The following is a 6,562-nucleotide window of genomic DNA, read 5'->3' as shown; positions in this document are numbered from 1 at the left end:
AGTTCATTCATGATTGTTTTTTAAACTATTCCGTGGCTCCAATGTGCTACCTAACTATATATAATCAAACCAATGGAAGGCATGGTTCACGACGGTTGGGCCCGTGCCTTCTGCTACTGTCTATATATATATATAGTGATAAATCCTCTTGGCGATTAACCTTGCGATCGTCGTTCGGTCTCCCAATGGAGACCCTTCAGCCGCCCGTCTCCGGCCGGCCGCCGGCTGACCCCCCGAATCCGTTTTCTTCTGATCCATATGGGCCTTTGTGGTCGAGATTGAATCCCGGTACGGAGACACCATGCAGGAACTGGAGAGACTTATTGCTGAATAAAGAAGTGCTACGGGATTCTAAGGTTCGTGAAAACCTTCGTGAGAATGGGAAAGTGGTGATTACTGTTGATGAGGCGAATCCTTTATACCCAAAGGTATCGTTTGACTCATCCCTGAAACAACAATTAACAACTCAATGGAATAGTGCCCTAATCATTAAGCTGCTTGAGAGAAAGTTGGGCTATATTGCCTTGCACAAGAAGGTTTCAGATTTGTGGAAGCCGATTGCCAACTTTAAGATGATGGAAGTTGGGAATGGTTTTTATGTTATTAAATTTGATGACCCCCTGGACAAAGAGCATGTAATACTGGATGGACCTTGGATTGTTCAAGGAAATTATCTGACAGTTCGTACCTGGTCCCCCACGTTTTCTCCTTTAGACTCCCTGATTGAATCTATCCTTGTGTGGCTTAGGTTCCCTCAAATACCATTGTTCTATTATAATCAAGATGTTCTTTTGGCTATTGCCGAAGCTATTGAAAAGCCTATTAAGGTCGACGATAACACGGTTTTTGCTGATCGTGGTCAGTTTGCAAGGGTCTGTGTTGAGATTAACCTGCTGAAACCCCTTATTACTTGTTTTGATCTTTATGGGATGGAGCAGAGAGTAGAATGTGAAGGTTTACATACCATATGTACTGGTTGCGGTCGTTATGGTCATCTTAGACAGGTTTTCTCCTGGCCAAGTGTCAATGAAGTTTTGTGCACAAAGAGTGACACGAGCTGAGAGTGATACAATGGAGCAGACTAAGAAGCCTATAATGGATCCTATGATTGAAGGAAATAATAGTGAGTCAATTCCGATTCCCGCTGCTACTATTTCAAGTCGGGAGGAGCATGCGTATGGACCTTGGATGGCTGTGCCCCGAAGGAAGCAAGCTTCTCGTGTCAGAGTCCCTTCTAAGCCGCTTGTTGTTGACCCTGGGAATGTTGATATGAATCCCTTTGAGGGAGTCCATTCGGATTGGGGCAAGAGTAAGGAAATTGGTAGCAAGGTCTTTGCTAGCTCGGGGCTAAATGAGGCTGTTGCGAGTCGAAACAAGAAAGGGAAGAGGTTGAATGTGGTTACAAGTAGTAGCTCTTTTGTGAGCAAGAACTCTTTTGGGGACTTGGCTGGTCCTGAGTCGAATAAGGCTAACAAGGCCTTGAAGTTGGCTCCAACTGGCTTTGATGCAAGGAAAAATAAAGGTAAACAGATTCGGTTGCAGTCGGATGCTGGGGGATAGTCTAGCGGCTTCCATCCTAGTCAAAGTGAATGTTTGGCTACTGGTAGGATATCTGAGGAGTTAGAGAACATGGAAGGAGTTGTTGAAGAGAGGTTGCACCTCCCTATATAAGCGTCATTGGTGTTCTTTGCTTCTCTTTTTGTTATTCTTTTAATGCATTTTGTCATTTGGAATTGCTTTGGCACTGGAGGAAGGGTCTTTCAGAGGTCGCTGTTGTTGAAACACCTTTCTACATAATTTTGATTTGACAAAATTGTTTAAGTATAATTCAAAGATACATATTCTTAACACACTAAGTTTAAATGCTTTGATTTATTCTACTAATGTGTTTGTTCAATGTTGAGTTAAAACTGTTATAAGACATAAGGATTAAAAGGTCCAAGCCCAATACGGAAGCCAAGGCCCAAGTCAAAAAACTCAGTATACTCGGCCCGCGTATGTCAAGACGCTGCCGTTTTGAACAAAACGCAACTCAGCAAACGGAAGGATCTAGAAGACCTTCGAGAACAACTTCAAGATGAAGCTGCTGAGTAGTCTCGACAAAGCGTACAAGACAGCAGCTGGCAAAGCAAAACTTCCAGACAAAGTATTTCCCCTTTTGGCAAAGTTCAGACGACACAGTATGCTGTCCAGTTGACTTTACCATAAAAGGAGAGACCATCTGCTGAGCTGACCGAGGATAAAAGATACACAATTCTGATTGGCCGAGAGCTCTGAGCAAGTCAGGATGACAACGACATGTAGCCGTTTCCCTCCAACGGTTATTTCGAAATTCGAAATGACCGATGCCCAGACGTCTCTATAAATAGTGCCATCACAAGCTTCACTCAATACAGAACTTGATCAAGCCATTACGCTGACCAAATTTCTACAAGTTCTGCAAGCAAAGAAGCAAAGAAAAATCTTACACTACAATTCTTATATCTGTGTAAAAGTCTAGAGTGATTGTTTCAATCGTCTAAAGTGTTTTAGCAAATCTTTGTATATGACAAAACACTTATCATTTCTAGAGATAGAAAGGAGAGGCTGAGTACTCGGTTTTAGTATTCAGCGAGAGATTAGGATTGGGTAGAAGTATAGAGGAAGGTACTCTTGTCATACTCAGTTGCTGATATTGTAAAAGGTTTGAGGCTCTACCTTTAAAGAGCTCAGTAGAGGATTTGAAATCTCGGAACGTGTTCCGGGGACAGGACGTAGGCTTAGAAGAAGCCGAACCTGGATAAATCTACTGAGTAAAGTATTTCTTACCTTTAACTCCTTATTTATATTGCTTGCTTAAAATAACCAAAAACTGACCAAGTAAAGAGGTCAAGTTGAGTTGTGCGCGTTGAACGTCTGAGCTCAGGAATAGACTCTAAGTGATATCTCCTGACTCAAGCTAAGAAACTGACCTAGTCACCAGTTGACTAAGCCAGTATCTTGCTGTTTACTCAGCGCCGCTGTTTAAAACCTTTTTCCTTAGAAAAAGAAGTCTGCCCTAATTGCAAAAAGTTTAAATAGTTCCTAACCCCCCCCCCCCCCTTGGAACTATACTTGCAACCCTACAAGGGACCAACAAGTGGTATCAGAGCTTAAAAGCTCACTCTAAAAGGTCTAACAACCTTGAGCTGATCCCTACCATGGGCAAAAACAGCACTCGGTTTCTCCCTGGAAACCAAACAACTCAAATACTGCCTGAGGGGCTGTCCATTACTAGGCCTCCCATATTCTTCGGGTCAAACTATACCTTCTGGAAGAATAGGATGAAAAACTTCATTCAGGCTACAAACATGAGTGCCTGGCTGTCTATAGTCCAAGGCCCATTTGTACCTGTCGAGGTTGTGGCTGGCCAAACAGTTGTAAAAGCTGAGGCCAAATGGACAGCGGATGATCTTAAGAAGCTCCAAAACCATGCTTCGGCTATCAATATGCTTCATTGTGCGCTCGATGCTGCAGAATATAATAAAATCTCAGGTTGTGAGTCGGCACAAGAGATCTGGAGAAAGCTGGAAGTCACCTATGAGGGAACCAATAAAGTAAAGGAATCCAAGGTGAATCAGCAGATGAGACAGTACGAGCTGTTCGAGATGAACAATGATAAGGGCATTTCAGACATGAATGCAAGGTTCACCAACATCATTAATGAGCTCAAGAGACTTCGAAAAATCTTCACTGAGGAAGAACAAGTCAAAAAGATACTCAGGAGTCTTCCTAAAGATTGGCAAGCAAAGAAGACAGCAGTTGAGGAAGCTCAGGATTTAACCACCTACAAATATGACGAACTCATCGGTTCGTTGCTGACCCATGAGATATCCATGAAAAACTTTGAGGTGAAGGAAAAATCTGAAGACAATAAGCAGAAGTCACTTGTCATGAAAGCTGACTCCACTGACGGGAGCTCAACTGATGATGAGGAGATGGCTATGTTCACAAGGAAGATGAAAAGGCTGTTCAGGAAGAACGACAAATATTCTAAAAAGCCTTACAAAAAGTTTGATAAGTATAAGGCTGACTCAAGCGACTGCAAATATAGAAAGGACAGCTCAAAGCCCATTACATGCTTTGAGTGCCATTAAACTGGACATATTAAGTCAAACTGCCCCACGCTGAGGAAAGACAAGAAAAGTGGGAAGAAAGCAATGGTGGCTACTTGGAGCGACAGCGATGAGTCTTCATCTACAGAAACTGAGGCCACCGAGTCAGCAAAGATATGCTTCATGGCTGACGAACTTGTTGAGCCATGCGTCTCTGAGCATGCTGACCCATCCATCGCATCAGATGATGAAGAGCAATCAAATGAGGTAATTTCTCTTCCCCAGCTCAGAAACGATATGGTTAATGCCCTGAGTGATCTCTACACACTTGTTAAGAACTGTAATAAGAAAGTTAGAGCACTCAGCAGGCGCTGTGACGAAGTGGAAGAGGTCAAACTGAGTGACCTCAGATTCCTTCTTCAGGACAGTTCATCTCTGCATGATAATATGAAAATCATACATGAGTCTGTCTCTGAAGTCCAGTCAGTTTTAAAGAAACTGAGGAAGGACGTCACAACCATCCAGAACCAACTAAAGGTTCCAAATAAAAATAACATTCCTCTGAGAACTCAGTACCAAGGTACTCAGCAGAGATGGAATCCCCAGCGAAAAGTCCAGTTTGACTTTTGTGGGAAGTTAGGACACACCACTAAGGTGTGCTGGCACGCTCAGCACTGGGGTGCTGACAAGTCAGTAAAAAATCCTAAACAGAAGGTCAGTTGTGACTTCTGTGGAAAGAATGGCCATACTGTCCATGTATGTCGCCATAAAATAAAATATGATGCTATACCTGTTGCACCTAACAAGCCAGGACCCAAAAAGAATTGGGTACCTAAAAGTAACTAGTTACAAGTCAAATATGTGGTATATTGACAGAGCATGCTCAAGGCATATGACGGGTGATGAAACTCAATTCATCACGTTTGAACGTAAACGAGGAGGGAGCGTAAGTTTTGGAGACAACAAGAAGGGTAAGATAGTAGGGTCAGGAACCATCGGAGGTAATCCTACTATTGAATCTGTCTCCCTAGTCAGCGGACTCAAATATAACTTACTCAGCGTAGCTCAGCTATGTGACAATGGGAGAAAAGTTATATTTGATGCTACTGGATGTAAAATATACGAGGGTAAAACAAATGAGTTAATTTTAACTGCCCCTCGGATAGATAATGTCTTTATGCTAGACTTAGAGAAAAAGTTTTCAAAAACTGTGTGCTTAGTATCAAAGGAAGAAAATTCATGGCTATGGCACAGGAGACTTGGTCATGTAAGCATGGACCTCCTGGCCAAACTAGCATGAAAGCAATTGGTTGAGGGACTGCCTGAACTTAAATTTCAAAAAGATCAATTATGCCACGCTTGCCAAGCTGGAAAACAAACCAAGCAATCTTTTCATAGCAAAAATATTGTCTCAACTAAACGTCCTTTAGAGTTGTTACACTTAGATCTCTTTGGTCCAGTCCAGCCGCTGAGTCTGGGTGGAAGAAGATTTTCCTTGGTCATTGCAGATGACTTCTCTCGGTATACGTGGGTTATCTTGCTGACCAACAAAGATGAGACCTTTGAGACATTTTCAAATTTGGTTAGAAAAATTGAAAATGAAAAGGACCTAAAATTATCTCACATCCGTAGTGATAACGGTGGAGAATTCAAAAACCAAAAGTTTGTTGAATTCTGTGAAGCCAGCGGCATTGACCACAATTTTTCTGCTCCTAGAACACCTCAGCAAAATGGGGTTGTGGAAAGGAAGAACAGAACTCTAGTTGAAATAGCCAGGACAATGCTGGATGAGCATAGGCTTCCAAAGTATTTTTGGGGAGAGGCTGTTAACACAGCATGTTATATTCTTAATAGGGCTCTAGTTAGACCTATACTCAAAAAAAACCCCTATGAACTTTGGAAAGGACGAAAGCCCAATATTGGATACTTTTGTGCCTTTGGCTGTAGATGTTTTATTTTAAATACCAAAGATAGCTTAGCAAAGTTTGATTCAAAAGCTGATGAGGCAATCTTTTTGGGCTACTCAACAAACAGCAAAGCATACAGAGTTTTTAATAAACGAACTCAAGTTTTAGAAGAGTCTATATATGTAGAGTTCGACGAAACTGACCCTGCAGGTAGATATCAGCCGCTGACCGAAGATGATCCACACTCAGTAACCACCGCTGACCTAGAACCAGCTACTGAGTCATTCACGAAAAGGCTGACCAAGAGTAAGAGTGAACCTAAGATTACTTTTACTGACCTATCTACTTCTGCAGAGATTGTTGAAACAGAAACAGCACAAGACATAAATCTACCTAAAGAGATAAGGATCCCAAGAGGGCACTCAGAGAGTACGATCCTTGATTCTGCTGGGAATACCCTGATGACGAGTAATCAACTCAGGAAGTACCTCAGCAATGTTGCTTTCGTCTCAGTATAAGAACTGAAGAATTTCGCTGAAGCTGAGTACGATGAATTCTGGATGATCGCAATGCAAGAGGAGC

This window comes from Euphorbia lathyris, chromosome 6, assembly GCF_963576675.1.
Source record: "Euphorbia lathyris chromosome 6, ddEupLath1.1, whole genome shotgun sequence".
Lineage (NCBI taxonomy): Eukaryota > Viridiplantae > Streptophyta > Magnoliopsida > Malpighiales > Euphorbiaceae > Euphorbia > Euphorbia lathyris.
The sequence above is the reverse complement of the archived record's forward strand: the minus strand, read 5'-3'. Positions refer to the sequence as shown.